The sequence below is a fragment of the Hirundo rustica genome, chromosome 5 (genome assembly GCF_015227805.2).
Source record: "Hirundo rustica isolate bHirRus1 chromosome 5, bHirRus1.pri.v3, whole genome shotgun sequence".
Lineage (NCBI taxonomy): Eukaryota > Metazoa > Chordata > Aves > Passeriformes > Hirundinidae > Hirundo > Hirundo rustica.
This window is the reverse complement of record NC_053454.1, coordinates 41455653-41478521: the sequence shown is the minus strand read 5'-3', so window position 1 is coordinate 41478521 and position 22869 is coordinate 41455653. Positions and strand designations below refer to the sequence as shown.

The following is a 22869-nucleotide window of genomic DNA, read 5'->3' as shown; positions in this document are numbered from 1 at the left end:
TTCCTTAAAGCCAAAGTCTTTTGCTTAGGGCTGGTCAAAATCATGCTAAACTTAATACGAATTTAGTGATTTGCTTTAATATCTGCCTTTCATAACCATTGTTCACGTAATATGGGCAAACCCACATTTTGAATTCCCTGGGATATACCACATTTCTCTTACAGGTTCCAAGAAAGGAAAAGAGATATTACATGATGAATATGGTGCACTTAGCTGTGATTTTATTGTCCCTCCATTTCTGCTGCCCTGTGGAATGTGCAGAGAAGCTGGCTTCTGTGATGAGGAAAACAATCCAAAATGAGTTGGCACTAGAAGGTAAAAAATTATTATTAAATTCAGTGTATATTCATCGGGCTATGGCTTCTATCTAGTCACTTGAAAATTGTGGTTCAACAGACACGCTGTCTGTCATCAGTCTGCTTTCTCAGCAATCCAAATAGAGCACATCTATTTACATCAGGACCACTGATGTTACTGGGTATATGTCATATAATTGCTCTGGGACAGCATACTCTATAGATTTAGTACATGACTCTGTACATGCTACTGGGTTATTAACAAAAATGACATTAATCACTGTGACAGACAGAAAATAGCACTATTCTCACTCTCTGAACTGAGACATCAAACAGAGAAATTGCTAATTAGGATGATGACAGCTAGAAACTAAATTTTAAAGACTCTGTTTATTCCTCACTTCTAAAAATTATTCGTCACTGTCCGACCCTATTCCTTCTCACAAATCTAGTAGTAAAACTTTAGGCAGCTCTTCTGTGATTCTGCTGAACAGTTTCTTGTTAACAGACACATAATAATGACAAATGAGAGGGAAGAAAGTGGTTATTAAGCTATTAGAAGCTAAATGCACACTCTTGGAGCACATCCTGCATTTATCTAGCTTTAACTCACTTTTCAAAGCCAGGAATAGAAAACAATACAGAGTAGAAAATTTAAATCATCAGTGATGTAATAGTGACCTATGTGATACCTTGGAAGGGCTTAAGCATACCTTTATACCTTCTTAACAAAAAAAGACATTGTCCTATCCTGACAGACAAGTTCCTGCTTACTTTCTTCATGGCTTTCCAATGTAAATTAACCCTCTCTGCTATGTAACACTGCATGGGCACTCATACCTCTGTCTGAAAGGATGCAGCAATATTTACCTGCATGTGGCTGTGCAGACAGCCAGGAGGATGGGACTGAATACTAAGTTCTGTTTTCTTAACTTGTAAGAAATATTCAGCTACGCCACCACTGAATTCTTCCTGGTGTTTGTTGAGGGGAAAACATAAAAAAGGCAAAAGGGAAGCACGCTGTGCTTCCAGAGTGATTTGTCATAGGAACTTGACAAACTCTTGTGCACTGGCACCTAGCAGTGGATTAAATTACTCTGGATGATTTCTTTTTGGCTTGCCAAAAGAGGAATTAATATTAGGAACCTGACACATATGTGCCTGGAAGGAGCAGACACAGAGACAGCGAAGGATGGAAGAGCTTGCTGGGAGATCCGTGAATCCAAAAAGAGCAGATGTGAGCAAAGCTGCCCTCAAAACCAGATGGCACCAAGAAACAACAACTGAATCTAGAGAAACAGCTGAGGTGAACCTCTTTCCAGAGATAACCCTTTCTTTGTCTCATTGAGTAGATTATTGAGCTGAGAGGTGGCAGGTATTATTTTTTAAAAAAATCTTTATTGGGGGAAATCTGGAATGTTAATTTTTTTGCCGTTTTCTGAAGTTTGAGATTTGTATGTTTGTCGAGTCATGCTTTGAAACAGTCTTTTATCAAAAGTGGTTATGGTTGGGGTTTTTTAGACAAAATATTTTGATAATATGCTTTGAATATGTTCCAATAACCATTTCAAAACAAATTACGGCTGACATTTTCAGGAGGTGAAGTGTTGGAAAAGCCTAGCTTTTCCCACAAGTCTTGTTGTGCTCTGGAAGAAACTCATGCTGGAATGAAAACATATTTCTCATCAAACTTCAAAAAGCTCATCTGGTAATTTGGGGAGTTGACTATTATTGGAGATGATGATTCATTCATTAAAAAAAACCCACTCGAACATAAAGAGTATCCCACAGGGAAAAACACTGCGTGAGTGTCAGAGGTAATTTGCAGCTGTGACTTTCTTACCTTGGTTAAATGTTCATAGGAGAAAGCCTGAGCAGAAAAGTGACCTCTTCAGTCTTTTTGACCAAAGACAGCATCTGTTTAGAAATAAATGGCTTGTTAGCATACATAATCTATCTTTTTCTGAGGATAGGTATCTTTTCTTCATTTTTCTTATGTTGAAATTGGCCTTTTCAACCTGCCTACATTTTGCAACTTGGTTTTATTTTTTTTCTGTGAGGGTGTAAAAAAGGAGTTACAATGTAGTTGAAACTATAATTTCATTGGTCTTGGTTTTATAAGTCATTGTTGAATTAACTGCAGGCTGACAAATAAGACATAAAAGAAGAAAAAGAATTTCTGCCTTCAGCTAACTTAATATATAATTAATTGTTATATATAACATGTATACAACAGTATAGAGAAAAAGAAACACAACAATGGAAGTGTTCAAATAGTCAAAACAACAATGCACAAATTTCTTCATGAAGACACCAAAACCCTTCAGAGATGATCTTGGACTCAGCCTACGAGTATGAGGCAAATAAGTGAAAATATCCTCCACCAGGACTTTAGTAACAAGGTATGTTCAGCTTTTAAAGGCCCACAAGAAGAAAAAGACGAGAAAACTCTTAATGTTTCTCATAGCAATGAAACAGCTACTTAAATGGAAAAATGAAACTTAAAAAACAAATGGAGTGTAACTTTGATTAAGGATTTGTTTTTCAAAGGCATTTATCTATGTCATATGACTGGTGGACTTCAGTCCCTGCAGTGCAGCATGTTCAGATTTAAGCTCAGATTTTAGGGAGTATATGATGTTTTGATTGGAAAGTGGATACAAGGAGACTCTTTCAAACAATAACCAAAATAAAGACATTGACATGAGGAATTTGGTTGTGGTTTCACAGAAAGCCCAGACAGTCTAGAACCTCGATGACCAAGCCAGGGCTGCTGCTACTCTTCCCCCCACCAAATTTTCCTGCTGCTGCCCTGGCCTCAGCCTTGCTCAGTCCCAGGCTTCCCTATTGCTCCTGCCCTCCATTGCCCATTCCTTCCACAGCCATGACTCACCAGAAGGCAAAAACCATCACAAGGCTTCTAATTTCCTTTTTTTTTTAAGTTGTGGTGTTGTGGGGTTTTTTTTGTTTGTTTGTTGGTGTTTTTGTTTTTTTTTTGTTTTGTTTTTGTTTTTTTTTTTTTTTGTTTTTTTTTTTTTTTTCCAGTTTTGCCTACCTTGGGGGCCAGTCTCATAAGCTAAATCAGCTAACAGAGTGGCCTAGCTAGTGCCAGAGGCAGCACAAGGAGAGCACTGGGAGTACACAGCATGGAGGAGGTGCTGCGGAAGGTGCTCCTGCTCCCTAGGCTGACACTGAGCTCCAGCCACTGGAGTCAACAGTGAGGGTCCCACTGACTCCACCAGGTTCTTGTCTGATGCCACATTTGCTGGGACTCATATGTGAAGCCCATATTGATTGCATATGTGCCCGTGCACAGTTATGTAGATAATTGTACGCAGCGGCCAGGCTCTTTGATGATACTTTGGGTGCTTCCATCAGGGATCAGTGGAGCTTGTACCAAATTTTTCACAAGTAATAACCTATGGAAAGTCACCTCATATCCTCCTCTTGCCTACAATGTTATTTACCTAGAAGACTGATCCTATGAGTCTTTTGGCTCATTCCCTGGTTGCCCACACAGCCAGGTAAGGACTTCAAGATGCAACAGGAGTTTGGTCCCTTTAGGCCAGAGAAGCCTCTCTGAAACAGAGACCATCCTGCATTTCATGGAGAATGTTAAACTGCAGAAAGTTAATTACAGACAAGGTAAGAATGAGCAGCGTGGCACCAGTTAAACCCTGAGGTGTACTCAGGATTTATAAACAGGTACTGCACTCAGTTAATGCTTTACCATGCAGAAGTTTGCTCAAGTGAAGAAAGAGACTGAGTAATACAATGCTAGACGCTGCAGAACTTCATTAGTTTTTTTCACACTGAACTGAGGACCTCATTAGTTAAGTTAATTTAGAACTAAAAGCACGTTTGTCACAACGGCTGTTTCATTCCTGAATGTTTTACATAAAGTTCACAAGTTTGGTATTGCGGCACGCCAAAAAAGTGAGAAATGCTTTTCCCGCTCTTGAGAAATCTTTCTCTAATTATCTGGCCATTTTTCTGCCTACATGCTGAACTGGGAAGATTTTTTTGGTTAGAATAAAAGGTACCAGGAGCACAGATTCTTCTGGATTTGAAAGTGCTTATTAGCACATCCATTCTAACCACTGATAAGATGTCCCATAGTTATTCATAAAGCTGAGGATGCAAAACAATATACAAATCTGCCCATTGATTTAAATAGTCAATAGGCTGGTGAAGGGAAACCACCTAAACAGCTATGTATATTAATCACATTAATAATTACATAATATAAACCTCAAAGTCAAGGCCTCTTTTCCTCATTTTGCTTTGTGCAGTATTTACACCACCAAGACAGTAAGCATCAAACCCAGCTTCCATTCCTGCTTACTCTTTTAAAGATTTATCAAGGATTTTCTGCTTCTAAGAAAATGCTGCCGGTGGCAGCCCCTTCGCCCAAGCCCTCACAGCTCCCTGCCTTCAGAGAGGGCAAAGATATGGTGACAAATACATGGCACATGCCTAGCCCAAAGATTCTGTGCAACCTCAGGTTCTAATTACAGTAGTCAATTCTAATAACACATTTGTCCAAAGACTTCCAGTAATGTGCTGGTGTTATCATAGGAAGAGGACACACTGCCACAGATCACGCAACACTTGACAAAGGTTAACATAAACTGCACATACACATCCCACAAACCCTGCTTTGCATACGACTATGAAAAGTCTTGAGGGGATGAAGTGCCTCAGATGCAGAAAGAGCCTGGCTGAGCCAAGAAGAGAGTCCACATGCTAGCTTCCATTTGATTGCTCAACATCCCAAGCCTCTTTTCTAAAATTCCACTGGCCAGTGCTATCGGAGTAAATCTAGGGTGAAAGCAGCAGGCATGGCTCCCATGCCTAATACAAATTTACAGCTGAATAGGTAAATGAACCCAACAAAATAAAAAATTATGCTTGCAAACTTTTAAAAAGTTAGTTAAATGTTCTTTCAGAAAGAGAAAGGAGGCACAAACACCTCCCATGATGACTGTGGTCGGGAAAAAGAAAGAAGCCTGAAGACAAGTCTCTGTGCTCTGCACAGGTGTCCTAACAAACAGCTGGCTTAACACAAAGTGCAAAAACCATTCTTCATGCATGGACTGCAACCCAGAACTGTCTCCCCACATGTATCCATGTTTTCCCAGCTGAATGCCCTAAACACTCAGTAGTGAGTTACACACACTTGTAACTCCATCCACCTGCAATGGGATTTATTTTATGTGACATGACATAGCTTCAGGAGAAGGGTGTTGCAAGTCACACGCCCCACACTGTGCTGCAGCACACCCTTTTCCCTGTGGCTACAGCTTAGTTCTGTTTTGAGACATGCTAGTTTCCTTTCTAAAAGCAAAATGCTCCTGTGAACACACAGTACGATGGGCATGCTTAAAAGCACCTCCTAGACTGAGGGTCTCAGATTAAAACAACATGTCTGGGTATCATATGGGACACAGCACGAGAGAAGATAAACTGTTCCCTCAGCAGTGCATGGCAGAAGAGTTTTGTGGCCTGAGCTGCAGTCCAGCTACAAGAGCCACGGAGGTGCAGAAACCTGAGCAGGCATCTTGAGTCCCCAGCTCTGGCCTCAAGCAATGACATTAGGTTCTGGACCTTTAAAAGCAGTGTTTTGGAACATAAATATACAGATAGGGTTTTTTTATCAAGATATAAATTTTTCTTAGAATGGTTACTTTGTTCTTTTATTATCTGTACATGAACTATGCAGGGCTTTTGTTTAGGATCTGTAAAAATCTGTTTCCCATAAGCATTCCCATGGCATTCTGTCTTTATTAACTACCACATTCATTGAGAATGAAAACATTGTACTATCAAACTTTGAGAGAAAACATTGTACTATCAAAAGAAATCATTATTACTTTGACTTTATCACACTAGGTGATTACAACTGAGATAATTAGAGGCTAATTTGAGAGGAACTGAAGGGGAAGTGTAAGCAGAGCTAGAAGTTAATCAGAATGTGCTTGTATTTAAATCAGGAGTGAACAGAATTTGATTTCTAGCAGATTTTTGCAACTCAAACACAGGCATAAGACGGAAAAACAACATTGAAAAGAAGGGGAGAGAGGAGTGGTGAACACAGCTTGGAGAAGAGCGTATTTAACCTGCTGGGCAGGAGGGACCTTCTGCATGCATGAGCCTGCTGGCCCAAGTGTGCTGCCCTCTCCTTCCAAAAACCAAGTGTGAGCTCAGCCTCAGTACAAGCTGTGCCTGAGCAAACTCCACACAGCCCTTGGCTGTGAGGATGAGCTAGACTGAAGCAATAGGGCAGGCAGATCATAATCTTGCTAGAGGGAATATTTAAAAAAAATAATAAAAAATATATTTTAAAAAAATTCAAAATAAGAAAAAAGAAAAATACAGCTCTGACCTTGATATCAGGGGATGATAATAACTCCAGGGCACAGATGGGGTCATCCAAATGAGAACAATGGCTGTTGGAGGGCAGGCTAGATACCCAAGTTCTTTCCAGAGGACATCACAGGAGGGAGTGGGAGCTTTTCCAAGCTCCTTCACCAAGTATGTGCAGAGAGCAAGCTGCCTTGTGTAGATTCTGAAGCAAACCCTCACGACCACTTCTCCAGGGAGAAAGAGGGAGGCATCAGCCCATGCCATACGCATCAAGCTGTGCTGTTTCCAGCATCCTTGGCAGCTCAAGCAACTCCTCTTATCTCTGTATTAAGGCACACAGGTGTATCTCTTGGCATAACCCACCACAAATATCCAGCTACAGCATCTCTTGTGCCACCACTAATAATTGTCTGCTCCATCATGAGATACAGTAGGGACTAAGCCCTGGAATTCTTGTTTGCTCTTGAACAGACCCCTTAGAAACTCTTATTGCTGACCTTTGCAGAGGAGTCACTCTGCTCCTGCAGGGACTCTCTGAACCTGTGGAGGAGGGGAGGGCTCTGCTGGCACAGACGGCACAGCAGAAAGCACCACAAGTTGAGCTGGGTTTCACAGGGAACAGGGGATGCAGGACCATTTTTTCTGCCTCACTAGGAAATGTTTAGTTGTATATTTTTTCCATCACAGCCCTCTCAGAAAATCTTCTTAATGGATTGTTTGCTTTGCCAGAATACCATAAAACAGGTCACGGTGTGAAATAAGCCATCGCTAATAAAAACAGTGTTATGAGAGGATAAAGGAAATTTATGGTAGGGCTTTGGCTTGTATGGCAGTGAAGCTAAGAGAAGAATTAAAATGGGAAAACCAGTGCTTGGTACTCCTGTCAAGTGATTAAGGTACTTATTGACTCCTGTTCGCTTCCTCAGATAGTATTTCAAAGGGGGTTGAGTCTGTAGGAGCACTGGTGCCTCAGTTCTGCGAGAGTGCTTCTGTCCATCATCCCAGACTCGGCCCTAGGAGCAGCATTCCCATCTTCTACTGGTACCTTGTATATCATCAGGTATTCTCCCAATTAATGAGCAAAGTTAATTGAAAGACAGAACATCCTTGTTTCCATTGCAAGGAGATTCAGAAATAGACTTGAACAGGGAGGGAATCAGGGACTCATTACTTATAGACCCAAACCCCAGTAGTCTCCTTTCTCCAGAAAAAAATGCCTTCCCATGCATATCTGCTGTGACAGACCTGTGACGTGGGATTTTGCCAATTGCTTGACATTGCCTAAAAGACAAAAATGAACTGACACACAAGTACTAGATACACTAATGTCTGGCAACTACCCCATCTCCATTTTCCTGCTTCCTGTTTAATAGGCCCTTTAGGGAAGTTTATTGCTGATCTATGCTAGAAAATAGCTCATATAATTGAAACATCAGTGTAATATTGTTTCCCCTATATAACTTTTTCTTTGGGAATTTCTGGATGCAATTATCCCTTGTGACTAATAAAAACAATACCTTAATCATAAATATATGGTTCAAAATGACATTTTATGATTAAACATAAAATGCCTCAGGATTTCACATCAAATGGACTGTCCTTCCTGGGAGCATCCAAAGGAATGTGAAGAACAGAAATGGGGCAGGAATGACAGGAGCTAATTATCCTTTCCTCAGGAATTTTGTTGAATAAGCATTTCAGATCTGACCTTCAGGACAGTCCTCAGATGCTTCTAAGAGCTTCACAAACATTTGAAATGCCAGGCACCTTCAAACCAACCATAAATTCAGGATACGAGTCTCTGCCTGATGCAAGTCAACCGGCACCTCTGTCCCACTGCCATGCATCCCTCATTCCCTTTCCATATGAGCAGGAGTTGGGCTACAGCATGACCATGGGAGCTGCTTGGCATTTGTCCCCTCGTTTCCAGTGGGGAATAGCAGTTCATAGAAAAACTACTCTGGAAAGGTTTGATAGGGTGATTTTCATTTTGCAGTTCTTTAATGAAAGCCACTTGATTTTATATATCTCTATGTACATATACCAAACATTCTACATATACAGAAACGTAGAGGCAGTGAGGAAGAAGAGAGTGAATACTGAGTTCTGAGTCCCAATAAACCCCCAAATTGCTCAATTTAAAATCTTCGTATTATACTGAAATGAATAAAACTGCTTTACAGTCCCACTAACTGAGAAATAAGAGTTACTGGCAAAGCATGATCAGGCTCAATACTTTTCAAACCTCCGCACAAGTTCACCAAAAAACAATCAAAAGGTACTAAGAATTTATTTACCAACTAATGTTAAACGATTAGCACTCAAACAATCCCAGGCAGTGGCCTTAAAATTGAAAGATCTGGTACTCAGCTGTCAGCACATCAGAGTCCTGAGCTCATAAAGTGAACAAACCCTGCTGTCCCCGTCTACATGAAGGAGGATTCAATACAAATAACGATATATTGCCCACATTTGGTGAAATGGAAGAGAATTCCCACATTACACCATCAAAATGTTTATTTTTATTAATTTAGAGAGTTTAAATATAAGTCACAAATATTAAGGTATTAAAAAAAAAAAATTAAACCCTAGACCTCTAAATAAAAATAGCTGCTTTGAATCTCCTGTGGGATCACCAGTCTACACATCAGAAGTGATGCTGTCTCCTTGCAACAAGCCAAGTCAGAACTGTACTACATGAGAATCACCAGGAAACTTGGATCCCAGTTATCATGTCCACTCAAAAACAGCTCCTGTGTGTTTGCAAGAGGGCAAAGCTGTCTCCTAGCCCTGAACACTATGCATACAGAGGAAGCCCAGATACACCCTGAAACTGCAGCTGATGCTGTCCTTTAAAGTACCATGCAGCACATTCACTTTGGGTTCTGAATTATTTACTACCAATACAGCTTAATTGTACTAAATTGAAATCAACATACTACAAGTATTGAAGCAATTTTGGTCTTTCGTTAGTTTTCAGACAACATCACTGTAAGTACTGGCACCAGCTTCAGTATAAGCAGAATGCACATTTCTATATGTACTCTAAATTAAATATGTATGAAAGCCTGAGAACCACAATGACAATTACTGCACCTTGGAACGAGACTTGGAATATTTCGTCTGGCAGAGTACAAAAGACTTCTCAGCTGGGAGCAGCTGTAGCTTGGTTAGCGCAAGAATGGATTGATTGCAATTCATAACTTGGAATATGGATTAATGCAATATTCATGGAAAACTGCGTGTGCAGAGCTCCATATGGCCGGTGAAGCTCTGAAAGCATTTTGCTTCAGGGAAAAATCATGTCACCAGAATGCATTTGCCTTTACTGTGTCCAAGTTAGGAAGGAAGGAAGCTATTTTCCTTGCTTAGCTGGTATGCAGATTGCAGAGTCTAAAACTCCCTTCATCCCTACCCAAGGAGGCTGGAAGAGACCTCTGTTCCTAAAGCAGGAAGCTGGGGTTTGACTGTGCCCATATTTGTACCCTGCAGATCACAAGACACATTCTCTCTGTCTAGAACATCCTAACAAATCCTCTAAGACAACTCCAAGCTCAGACTGGCAATACAGACAATCAGGAGTTACTCAGAGTCCAGGTGGACTCTCAACAGTAAAAAAGCCACCACAAACACACCTGTCTGCTTTGCACAGTATGAATTAAAAATGTGGCTACTGAATAAGACACTAGGCAAGCTCAGACTCAGGCATATGAGAGGAATGTGAAGAGAACAGGCAGACTGCAGCACTCATGGTTTTCTATCAAAGACTGAAGAGAGCATTACAACCTCCCTTATGCTGAGTACCAGGGAAAAGCCAGACAAGCTCCATAATTATTTATTTGGCATCTGCTTTCTTGTTCTGGTGCCACTGAAGATCATAAAGTCAAGACTAAACAGCGTATCTGGCAGATCTCATCTGGGGAGTCAAAACAGGGAGACAAAAAGATGTGGTGTCAAATTGCCCTCCTAGCTGGGTCCCCATTCTTCACATGGCTTTGTTTCAAAGCACTTCATGAAGATATCTTTTTAAAAAATAGAAATTGTCCTAGATGACAGAATGGTTGCTGTTGGAAGAGACCTCTGGAGGTCACCTTGTCCAAACCCACCACTCAAATAGGCCCACCTAGAGCTCGCTGCCCGTGGCAATATCCAGCATGTTTTGAACATACCTCCGAGGATGGAGACTTCACAGCTCCATTGGACAAACTCTGCCAGTGCTTATTCATTCTTACAATAGAAGAGGGGGTTTTATGTTTATTTGGCATCTCCGGTGTTTCAGTTTATGATCATTGCCTCCAGTGTCACTGGGCACCACTGGAAAAAGCCTGTTTGTGTTCTACAGACTTTCCCTTCAAGTACTGATGAGATCCTCTCCAGAACTTCTCTTCTCCAGGCTGATCAGTAGCAGTAGCTCTTTAAGCCATTTCTCACGGGAGAGTTCCAGTCCTTTCACCATATTCATGATCCTTTGCTGGACTCTCTTTGATGTGTCCATGACTTTTTTGTACCAGTGGGCCCAGAGCTGGACACAGCACGCATGGTAAGGCTAAGTAGTGCTTAGTAGGTGACACCCTTGACCTGCTGGCAACACCTCTCCTAATGCAGCCAGGGTACATTTCATTGTCTTTGCCACAAGCACACACTGACGATTCCCCAGGTCTTTCTCTGCCAAGCTGCTTTCCACCTGGGTGGCCCAAAACATGCACCAGTTCCCAGGGGGTTTTCTCTCCAGGTGCAGATGTTTGACCTTCCCCTGGATAAACTTTGTGAGGTTCCTGGACAAAAGATTCTGTGCATAGATGCTGCTGTTGGAAGGAGTAACCCAGCCCTCACTTACTCTGCAGATTTGGGTCGCTCTGGTTGGCTTTGTGCACAGAAATTGTTCTTCTTCAAATAGGCTGAAATACTGCAGCTGTACTAACACATGAGGCATGAATTTTACGTTGGAAGTAAATAATATTCTCCTAAAAAGGATGCATGCATCCTGCATCCTCTGCAGGATGACCATGCAAAAAAGTCAGAGTGAAATTCCTTGAACTGAGCCAGGATACTGAAGCATGATGCATGTTATCCCCCCCTCCCTGTAGAGAACTCAATTAGAAATGTCTTTGGGAGACAAGGCTTGAGCAGACAGATCACCTTCCACTGTTCAGCAGGGGGTATGCTGCTCTGCAGCACCTGTAGCTCGCTCCATGCTTGCATGTGTACAAACCAGGAATCTCAGCCCTTCCAAGAGACATCTGCAAAGCTTTGTGGTAAGAGGAAAGGCAAGGAGACACCCAATGCACTTTCCAGGCATGTATTTGTGGGGAGATAGTTAAGAAAATTACAGCTTATTTGAAAATGTGGCCTAGTTCCCATATATTAATTTCTGTGGGAAGCAATGTGCTAAACATGCTTTCAAAGTCTTATTATAGACACTGTACTTCCCAATGGGCAAACCCTTTTAAAGACTTGACTTCCCTTTGCACTACTGAGACTTTTTTTCTCCTAGACTGGTTTCACAAGATGCATGGTGCACTTTTACATCTTTCCCTGCTGTAATTTAATCTCTTCCTACTTTTCTGTACTATCTGATGAAGTGGTAGAACACTGGGAGCACCCACTGGTTCAGCAGAGGCTGTGATCTAACTTACAAATTTCTGGCAAAACCACAGTGTAGCTCAGGGAAACAGAGGCGTGCTTAAAGCAACTTGTGCAACTTGTTAGAAATCACACTACCTTCCACAAGGAGGAAGGTGCAATTACTGCACGTTGTTATCTGACTTCCGAGAATTTGGAGGAGCATTGCCCATAGTGAAACAAAATCCCTCAGTTTGTGCCATCAGAGGGTCAGCAATCCAGTTCTAGGTGCTCAGTGCTCAAGGCTAATGCTTTCTTGAAGTTCTTTTCCAGAGTCTAAAAGTGGTTTGGGGGAAAATAGTTCTTAAATTCCAGTATTCCTGATTCATGTCAGTGCTCACAAGCTGTACATTTTCAGCCTTCTCAGAATAGCAAACCTTCAGCCTTTCACATGATGCTCCTGAAAACACGCTTGACGATTTGTACTTCAGCAACATCCCTGGCTGGTAGGGGCTGTGCAACTTCACTTTATTATGCTCTTCAAGTTGATTGTTTTCTCTGCCACATGGCCTCTAATGCATAATGAAATGATCTAGGATCTGGCAGACTGGATTTGGGGAGACAAAATGATCAGACTTGCTGCTAAATTGTGTTTCAGTTTGTGTGCCTTTTCATTCAATGCATGGCATGGTTTCAAAGCATTTTTAAAAACTAGAGTCTCTCCAGAATCCATGCATTAACAAAATGTTGTGTCTTATCTTCTCAGAACAAGTCTACAATTACAAGCACTACCTCATGTGATTATATTTCACAAATAAATAATCAGTCTTTCTAGAAGGCAAAGTCAAAGCTTTCCAACCTACCACCACTTTTTAAACAATATGTTAGAGAATGTGTGTGTCTTCTTACAGTGATTTTCCCTGCACTCAGGTAATTCTACCTCATGGAGTTCTTGTGGTCTTCCGTGCACTGCACCACACCTTCTGATGAACTCCCTTTCCTAACCGCTTGAGAGCTCTTCGGGTGGGTCAGGGCCACGTGAGGTTGTGACAGAAGACCCAGAGGTGGCAGAAAAAGAGCTAGAGGCTGCTGGGAGCTACAGAGTGAGAGCATCCATCTGATCTCCATCTGCAGCTAAGAAACGAGAGAAACCTGCCCTCATGTACTTTAACCCCTATTTCATTGTCAAAGGCAGATGAAGAGCTTGCCTCTGTGGTATTTACATCTGATTCAGAAAACAAAAGGTCACAGTATCACCCTCACACAAGACAGATCAATACAGCCTGAAGCATACACTCTCCCTCTCTTTCTCTACCACCCAGAAATTCAGCCAAATGAAAAGCAAAGCCTTCCCTCCAGGAAAACCAAACAAAAGCCATGTGTCTTGAACCCTCTTTATGTCCAGACAGGCATAGGGAGTTTGCCAGAGCAAACAAGTTCCAGAGTCAAAGGATTTCCGCTGAGAGCTCTCTGCAACCAGTCCTCCTCAGACCGGCCCCGCACTTCCCAGCCAGCTCTTGCTGCTCAAACCGCGGCAAAGAGGCCTCCCATTACAATGACACATTTGACAGCTTTGCCAAGAGCACTTGGGGAAGTGCCAAAGAAAGAAGCAGTGCACTTTCCTGAAAAAAGCAGACACTCTGGGGAGGAATACTTGAAATACTCCTTCTAGTAAACCTGAATGGTTGAGCGCCCACACAGAGAAGCACTTGGGCTGCTGTCCCAAGGGAGAGCAGAGAACAGGCTCCACCAGGTTTCTCCCTCTCCAGAACTTGCCCCACCCCATTCTCAGTGGCATTCAGAGTATCTGCATTGAAGAGTGGCCACCCCTTTCCATGCTTGGGCTCAGTTGGAAGACACCTTTGGTTGCTGAATTGCAGCCTGATACCCTGCCTGATATCTGCCTTTGCCCCAGTCGGCCGTGCTTCAGAGCCCTGCTGTTCGACACTGGGCTTTCACTAGGCCTCCTCATTACCTAAATGCAAAGTCCTAAGCCCAGTTCCAGCTGCTCCCATGGGGAGAAGTTCCACAGCCACCAAGATCTCACAGTCTACATGAAAAAGCATCGTGAGAAAAATGAAGATGTTCTTGAGAGGACACAGAATTTGGGCAGCAGCATCAGGAAGATTTACACTGTGCTGAATGACACAAAGCCATTTGACTCCATAGCAAATATCACCCTGAATCACCAGACTTGTGTAAGGGGACAAGGATTCAAAATAATTATACTTTTATGTCTCTAGACAGTGACAGAAGCCATAGCTTTGTTCATGTTTTCCTGCTGTAGGGAAAACGAGGAGGAGGACAGAATGCCATTGCAAACACTAGAGCACTTCTTCGCCCTGCTCACAGTGACAGGATGCTTCCCAGAGGCAGAGCTTTAAGGGACTTACAGAGCAAAGTAGAACACCCACACACATGTGTATGGGTGTGTGGAATGAGTGTGTGAAATGTGTGCATCATAAGGCCTCCAGTATATTTATCTGAGGCATCATTCTACTTCTAAACTTGTATCTTGCAGAAAGATTTTAATAGCATGACATAATCTAAGTCATGTACGACCTCTGTTTTTAAGACATTTGACTTCTGTCTGGTTTACACAACTCCCTCTGATTTTACACAAAGGCAAGCATAATGGAGGGCTCTTCTTCCATTGCTTTTATGTGCCATATCCTTTCTTTCTGTTTCTTCTTTAAAACACGTCGGTTTTTTTATTTAATGTAGGATTGTGCATCCAATGCCTTGCAGATGGAATGCATAATTGAACATTATCATCTACTCTTGAGAGACACACCATAAAATTAATATTTGAACCATATTCTTGCTGTTCCAGGGCAGAGAGCAAAATAACACAAAGAAAATATTCTAAAGCAATTTGTGGCCTATCTGCAGACTACTTTCTAGACATTAGCATAGTGAGAGAAATACTTAACATTAATAAAAGGTGAGGTTTCATTCACAGGCACCATTATACTGTGCTAGGTTGCTTTGGGTAACTTTGCAATTAAGAAGTTGGAACAGAGTGATGAGGAGAAAACTAAGAGTGAGAAAAGACAAGATTTAGGGCAATGGTCCCTGTCCCCTCTCTCACCTCCCAACACACACACACACACACACACAACTGTGCAGTGGGGAAACACAGAGCAAGAAACTGTTAGAGATGAAACCACACTGCAAATGGAATCACAGTGGGGTCAGTGTTTCACAGCATGGAGGCCCTGGCCTCATGAAAGGCACTTGAAACACTTAGGACAAAAGATTATGGGCAGTGTTTGATGCAGTACCACTGTAAAGCCAAGGGGAAAAAAAAAAAAGAAAAAGAAAAAAAAAATGTAAACTCTATTCAAGAGAGAAACAAGGCCAGGGGAAACAGAAAGGGGATGGCCATTACTAATCAACTACTTCTGTCATTACCACAGCCATGAAACTAAGATACGAATTTGGAGTAAAAAGTGCCTCATATGCGGGTGTTTTGCCCTGGGACACTGGTGTGAACAAAGAGATGTCAAGTCATTAAAATCTGTGCTGATGCCAGACAGTCTCAGATTGCAGAGTTAGGATCCAGAGTTTCCAATTATGTTCAAAACTGTTTCTAGACATAGGAAAAATGAGTTTTAACTTTATCATAGGAGCACTGATGCCTGACTTTGATACCTACTAGCATCCAAACCCACCTGAGTTCTGTATAAGCTGTGTTTTTGTGCATTACTGCGACTCTGTTTTTCATTTTTACCGGATGGTAAGGTTTTCTTAGTTAATATGTTGAATTCTGGTGATGGTGGCTGCAGAGACACACCTCTAAAAGCATACAGAATGCAAATAGCATTGTTTTGCAGTTGTAAAGACAGCTTAAAATTATGGATGAAATGGAAATGTGCATTTTTAACTGGGCTACCTCTGCATTGCACAAATGGACAAGGAACAAAGAGAAAATGCATTATTTCATCCTCAGAAATAGCTAAGGTGCATAACCATGACCTGCAATCACCAGAGTAATTAATGCTAGAAAAGTTTGAGGCAACAGGTACACCTACAGTACCACATCTGCAGCTCAGATGTTTATTAGTCACAACTTGACATTAAAAGACCTTCTAATTGGCAAGGATTTATTCCCTCTGATCTCAGGAAGTTTATAATTGTGAGGGCCATAGACACAACATGAATAACATCTAAGTTTTCCAACCCCCCTAATGGGTTACAGAAAGCATGCGTTTTGGTGCAGAGAGCAGGGTGGCAGCGAATAAAAAGCAGGTGAGCTCCCCTCTCTGGTCTACAGGAAAAAAAGAAGGAATCCCCCTCAATGCCCAGAGTAGGCATAAAACCTAATTTTTATATATAGCTTTGGTTAATTCTCAAATTTTCTGATTCTCTCCAGTGACCAGCAGTCAAGTGTGCCTGACACGCTCCCGGTTCCTTCACTCCGTGCAGGAGCCAGCCAGCACCCCAGTGGTGCTGCTGCTCCCGGGGCGCAGGGCCTGCCCTCCAGCCAGTGGGACTGCGCTGCGGCAGCTTAGGGCACAGGTGCCCCAGGAAGGTGGCACTGGGTCACACACGGCGCTGGCCACACACAGAGCAGTGACAGGGACGGCGCAGCGGCACCAGTTTGTCACCACCACCCCGGCATTTCCCTCACTTGTCCCGGCTCGGCCACCACTGCTCAGGGAGGAAGTACCGTCTCTGTTGCGATGCCAGGGATGTTCTGGCAAGACATATTTCCAGAAAGCTGCACATTTGAGAAGGCACTTAAAAAGCCCAGACCTCTTTGTTTAAACTCCGATTGAAGACAGACCCATAAGCTCTCTATATTATTTATTAGTTATTGTCTTATTTAATCCCCTTTGGAAAGGCAACAATAGAGGAGTTACAGTTCTCCAGTTTTTTTCCCAAGCTAGTGATGTTATTCCTTAACTTAGAAGCTGAAAGCAGACCATACCATGCACTTAGCTACCAGCACGGATGGGGCACTGTTATCCACCTCATCTTCCCCATTCCTGACTCACTCCCAGTCACCATTAGAGATACACTGGTCCCCAGCACACCACTGGGGAACACGTCTTTGCCCAGCTACCTGAGCTCAGCAGATGCATCCTTGCCCTCATGCAGAAGTGCACCTTTCCTAATCACTCTTGAAGAATACAAGTGTTTGGGAGCTGGGAAAAAGCCCCTGGTAGGCTGCAAGAATCTCACCCCATGTGCACAACCACACTACTTTCAAACTCTCACCTCCAGGCCAGCCTACGAAGAAAAACCAGGAGCAGAAAGGGGCACTTGCAAAAGGGAAGGACAAGACGGTCACCAACCTAAGAGTGACCCACTTCTGATCGAGGAGCACCAATGCTCCCAACAGCTTCAAAAAGACTGGGTGACAAACAGAAACAGGCTTCTGTTTTTCATATCTGGTTTCTTAGTAAAAACAAACACACCAGGAAAAAAAAAAAAAAAAAAAAAAAAAAACCACACTACCCCCACTCTCTCCTGCTAGGTAAAATCCTATTAAACAAGTAGAAAGATCACCAGACTTCATTCTCCCTTCCACGCTGAAGCAAACTGCCCTCAGACACAAGGTTACTTTAGGTACCACTGCTGAGGTTTTCATTTTGAAGAGATATTTGTTTTCAGGGAAGACATACATAAGAGTCAGACTGCACCCTGAAATCTGATTTCGCTCCTTTAATGGTGGGCTTGGGCATCTGGAGTGTATATGAGCAACAGCTAGACTCCAGCTCAGCTTGTAAAAACTTTTTGTGGGGATTAGTGCCCTTCCCAGTATTTTTCATGTTAGAATAAGTTAATTTAAGTGTGCATGGAAGGTAGAAATACATATGACTGAAAAGTTGGGCTAAAAATAGCACTACAATTGCATTGTTCATAGTGAAGGAAAGGAAACCTGAGGGGGAAAAATAAATATATTTTAACAGCTGTCTCAACATAATGTCAGATTTATTCAAGATTTCTAAAATGGTTTTTGACAAGCCTTGACTCATTGGGTAGGACTGGAAAGGGTATTGAGAGTGGACTATTTCTTGTGATTTGTAAGAGACCACTGTGACTAGTTTGAAAAACCTGCTTACAAGTGCAGTAAATTAAAACAGAAGCCTACACAAGACATGTACCTTACAGACAAAAGGCTTAAAGCATTCTTCAGTCTGAATCACCAGAATGTGGTTTGTAAAGGGAAATTGGTTTCAAGAATTTCTGCTAGCCAAAGATGTATTCTCCAGTATTTAAAAGAATCTTCTATTAGTATACTTTGGAAACTAAAACCTAAACTCATCCAGCTATATCATGCTTCCAAAGGCACTGCACTTAGACTCTGTATCAAAAATTGCAGAAGTTATCAGTGGTTCACAGCTCACACCGGATCATGTAGTAGTCTCACGTATCCAAAAGCTTGCATAGTGCATACAGCAACCTCTAAGCAAGTGCAATTTATAAAACTTTCAATTTTGCATGTGCAGAAGAGTGGAAAATGAAACCATGTGCATTTGATCAAAGACGGGCATGTTGGTCCTCCCCTTAGCTCTGAGAGATAATTGCACAAATTTTCACATAAAATTTGAACATTACTTAATTCATCAACAGAGCCTTGCACAGGCTGCACCACAAAGAAAACACTCCAGACATCTTCACAGGAAGTGAAAACCCCACAGCTAGAGGTGCTCTGCATAAAAAGTGTATTAGTTTCACAGATTGAAGAGAAGTCAGATTGTGATCTTCCTTAAAACCCTGGTTTTCCCTCTCCCTTCAGGCAGATACATTCCCCTACAGAGTCCAAGAAATTACTCAGTGAAGGTTTACTTCAACTCCCACAGCTCTCTCCAAGGCCCATGAGTAAATCAACACAGGCAGCTCCTTTTGTTTCTACCAAAATGTCTGCAGAGGTACGTGATCTACACCGAACAGTTTTGGAAAGGCATAACACCTTTACTGTGAAGCTCTAGCACCAGTTTGGATGTCCAGCACAACTGCACACACAGTAGGGCCACTTCTCTTTGGAATGAGACACAGAATTTGAGATTAGTTCTAAAATCCTGTATTTTAGATCCCCTAGGGTACAGTAGAGTAATAGCTAGCAGCGTCCTACTAGAGAACAGACTGGGGAAAATGACATCTTATGGATATGCTTTGCTTGCTATTACCTCTTTGTGATGCCAGCTGGTGATTTGTAGAACGTTCACCTGAAATGACATATGGGCATTCAGGAGCCAAAAGGCTTCCATGAAGGTTACCTCCCAGACTATATGATGACGCTGTAGCCTTTGTGTCACCATGCAAATTTAAGGAATCAAAATCAAACCTCCCAGAGGCTTCTACACAATGTTGTAATTCCCCTTTTCAGTCATGGGGATTTATTAGCTGTTGTTTGTGGAGGAATGACCAGGAATAGAGCAGCTGATATTCTTATTGAAGGCTTGACAGCTCTTTTTGTGTAAGAGTAATTAATACACTCTGCATATAACAGCCAAGAAGGCTAAAGTAAAGTGCTGGAGAAAAAGGAAGTAACCCCAAAGAAAAAGAAGAAACTAATAAGCAAGAGAGGAACCTGAAACTTCTAGGCCCTTCATCATCTCCCATTACACAGGTAAAAACAGAACACAATGTTTCAGCCACTTCTTTGTGACTATTGCTATTGGAATAAAATATTTTCTTCAGTACATCTGGTCCCATTGGCCTTGCACAGCTACAGTCAAAAAGATTCTGTATTAAACCTTGGGGTAAAAGTTCCCTGTCCAGTAGGGACTCCTCCCTCGTTCCACAGAAACTACCAAAGGTATCACTTCCAAACTTGAGGGGTTATGACTGCCTATAGCAACTTCTCCCCTTATTTCGTATCAGTTAAAATAAAGCAACCTTCTGAAATTTGAATTCCCATTCACATCCATACAAACCTAGCTTCAAATCAGCACAGCTCCACCAGAGAAGAACTGCTGGAAGATGCAAAGCGCCTTTTATCTGCTAGACTGCCTACACGTTGAGCTGAAACAATGGGTCAATTATCCCAGCACTATGTTCTTCCTGGGCTGAAAGAGGATAGTAAGTTGAGATCTCATCAATCACTCCAGCTCCTATTGCTCCTGCAGAGAGTATTGTTATGACAACAGGAGGCTGAAATTCAGGTTTATTGTAACAGAACAAACGGATTCCAAAAGTCTGGGACATTCTTGCAATGGAAAAGCTGATGAATTACAGAAGAAAAAACATATGTCACTTATTTAATCTTCTGATTTTCTTTGACTCATTGCTAGGACAAGCAAACAAGTCTTAAAAGAAAAAAAAAAAAAAAAAGGAAGAAATAAAAAGAGCAAGTCATTATTGTTTCTGTATTTCATACAGTAGTGATGTCCTCTATGCCAGCACACTGCCTGGCCCTTGACCTTCCTGCCCCAAATCCCTGGATGTAACCCTGATTTCTGAAAGAGGTGGGGCTTACATAGTGCTAGAGAAAGTGTCTCCAGTTCCTCTCCCTACTCTTTTTTTCCCTACTGGCCAATGGCGTTAACTTTTGACAGAAGGGTAGCAGCCAAGAGACTACACTTCTATCTGGAGATTGCCAGCTAAGCAGGGGAACCAAAACCCAATGCTCCCACGGCTAACAGCAGCTGCCAGAACATCCACACTCTCTGGGCAGAGGGAGAGCAGGGGAAACTGGAGATGGTGTGCAATCCACAGCCTGGGATTACAGCAGGGGATGTAGGACACTTGGTAGGAAAGCAGGTTACACTGCTCAGGAACAGATCTCTGTACACAATTGCAATAAAGATTTCCCTCTCCCCCCTGGCAAAATAAAAGAGAAACACTTCTGAAAATGCATTGTAATGGGAGAATGCATGCCTTGTGGCTTTGTAAAATGGCAAGAAAACAGTTTCTGAGTCCAACCTTTCCTCTGCATTTGTGTGTGTGCTTGCACAAGCCTGCACGCACAGCCAGAATACACCCTCACCTACAGAACCCAAACGTGTGTGTAAGCACACAGAATGCAGTACACACTTAACGTTCACTCACACACGGGAACGGTTAAACACAGCAATCGTTGCAAGTATATCCATGCATATGTGCACAGACAAAACCTGGGATTTCCAGCAAAGCTTGAGCAATTCAATGTAATAAAAAAGGGTTCCTTGCAGCAAAGCGCTTAACAAATGGCAGATTGCATCCTAAGGGTGCTATTACTCAAGGGAGCTGGAGGATTTGGCTGGAGCACATAGTATAAACAAATGGCCTGAAGATTTGTCAGAGTAAGGACTGCGTTCAGCACAATCAGAAGGCTTCATCTCCTCTGAAGCCTTATATATTCCACTCCCAAAGCAGATAAAGCTGCAATATTTCTCCAGACTTTAAAAGTAAATTTTTTTTTAGAAGAATCTGATTTCTGAAAACTGTGGTACCCTCCCAGTATTTTCACAGTCATGTTCTCTCAGGCCCATTAGCAAAAAAACATTATCACCTTTCATTTTAATGTAATTACATTATTCATTATCTTCCTACACACCAGCTACAGAAAATTGAAAAATCTAACAAGAGACAACAATAATTTTCTGTTTTAAATGACTGGTAGAGACAAATAATGGCTCTGACATTGGCTACCTTCTAGAAATCACTTCTTTGCTTTCCCCTATAACCCATAATTTGAAGAACTTGCAACTCCTCTGTCTTGAATAAAATATATTATTTACACCATGTTTTCTATTCTGAGATCTTAGAATTCCTCCTGGGCTACAGCTCACTTGTGTCAGGCTCTGATGGAGCATCTATTTCTGATTATGATCTGACAAAATAAATCATAGAAAATTGGAATTCCAAGTAAAAGAACATTTCATGTTTCGTCATGTTGTTATTATGAGAAAGGCAGACTTTTAGCTTGATTGTTTTATTTTTGCCAAGGGATGCTTAGTCCTATGTTTTATGTGCTCCCAGAATATGAGCCTGTGTACTCATGGTGTTCCAAAACCTCAAAACCCACAGTCAATTAAACTGCTCCAGAATGGGGATTCTAGATTCCTTACCACCAGTTTCTCCAGCAGAGGTACTGCTGGCTCCACCTGTCCCACACAGCCATATTCCTCGTGGCTTTGAAAATGCACTGACTTTCAGAATGCTTGAACTTGGAAGAGACCTCTGGAGGTCACCTGGTCCAGCCCCACTGATCAAACAGGGACAAAGTCAGTTGCCCAGGTCCATGTCCAATCAGGATTTTAATATCTCCAAAGATGGAGATTCCACAACCTCTCTGAGAAAACTGTCAGTGCTTGACCACCCTCACACTGAAAACATTTTATATTTTGTTTAGACAGCACCTCCTGTGTTTCAGTTTGTGTCCATTGCTTCTGGTTCTGTCATTGAGCACCACTGGAAAGAGCCTGACTCCATCCTCTTCTCACCCTCCCTTCAGGTGTTTATTTACGTTGCTGAAATCCTCCCAAACCTTCTCTTCTCCAGGCTGAACAGTCCCAGTTTGTGGGAATATTGTGGGAACTGAAAAAGCAGAGCACTTTCACAGCGTTGCAATAAGCTTACAGGGATAGAGGTTTGAAACGGAGTTGAATTTTAAGCCTTGAAATATTTGGAGTATAAAAAATTCCTGAGTAATAAGAAGTATAAAACAAGCACCTATTGTTAGATATAAGGTATGTATGTAGTTCTAATG

The 22869-nt window shown here is 42.0% G+C and overlaps 1 long non-coding RNA gene across 1 annotated transcript in view; it reads right to left on the bottom strand.

Annotated features, from left to right (window-relative positions):
- Window positions 1-215: 215 nt before the first annotated feature.
- Window positions 216-22869, bottom strand: part of LOC120753518 (uncharacterized) — a 32633-nt gene continuing 9979 nt past the window's right edge. Inside the window, exons 2-3 of the long non-coding RNA XR_005701135.2 lie at window positions 2140-2213; window positions 216-308 (exon numbers count right to left, since the gene is read on the bottom strand). This is a non-coding gene — a long non-coding RNA (uncharacterized LOC120753518). The remainder of the gene's footprint in view (window positions 309-2139; window positions 2214-22869) is intronic.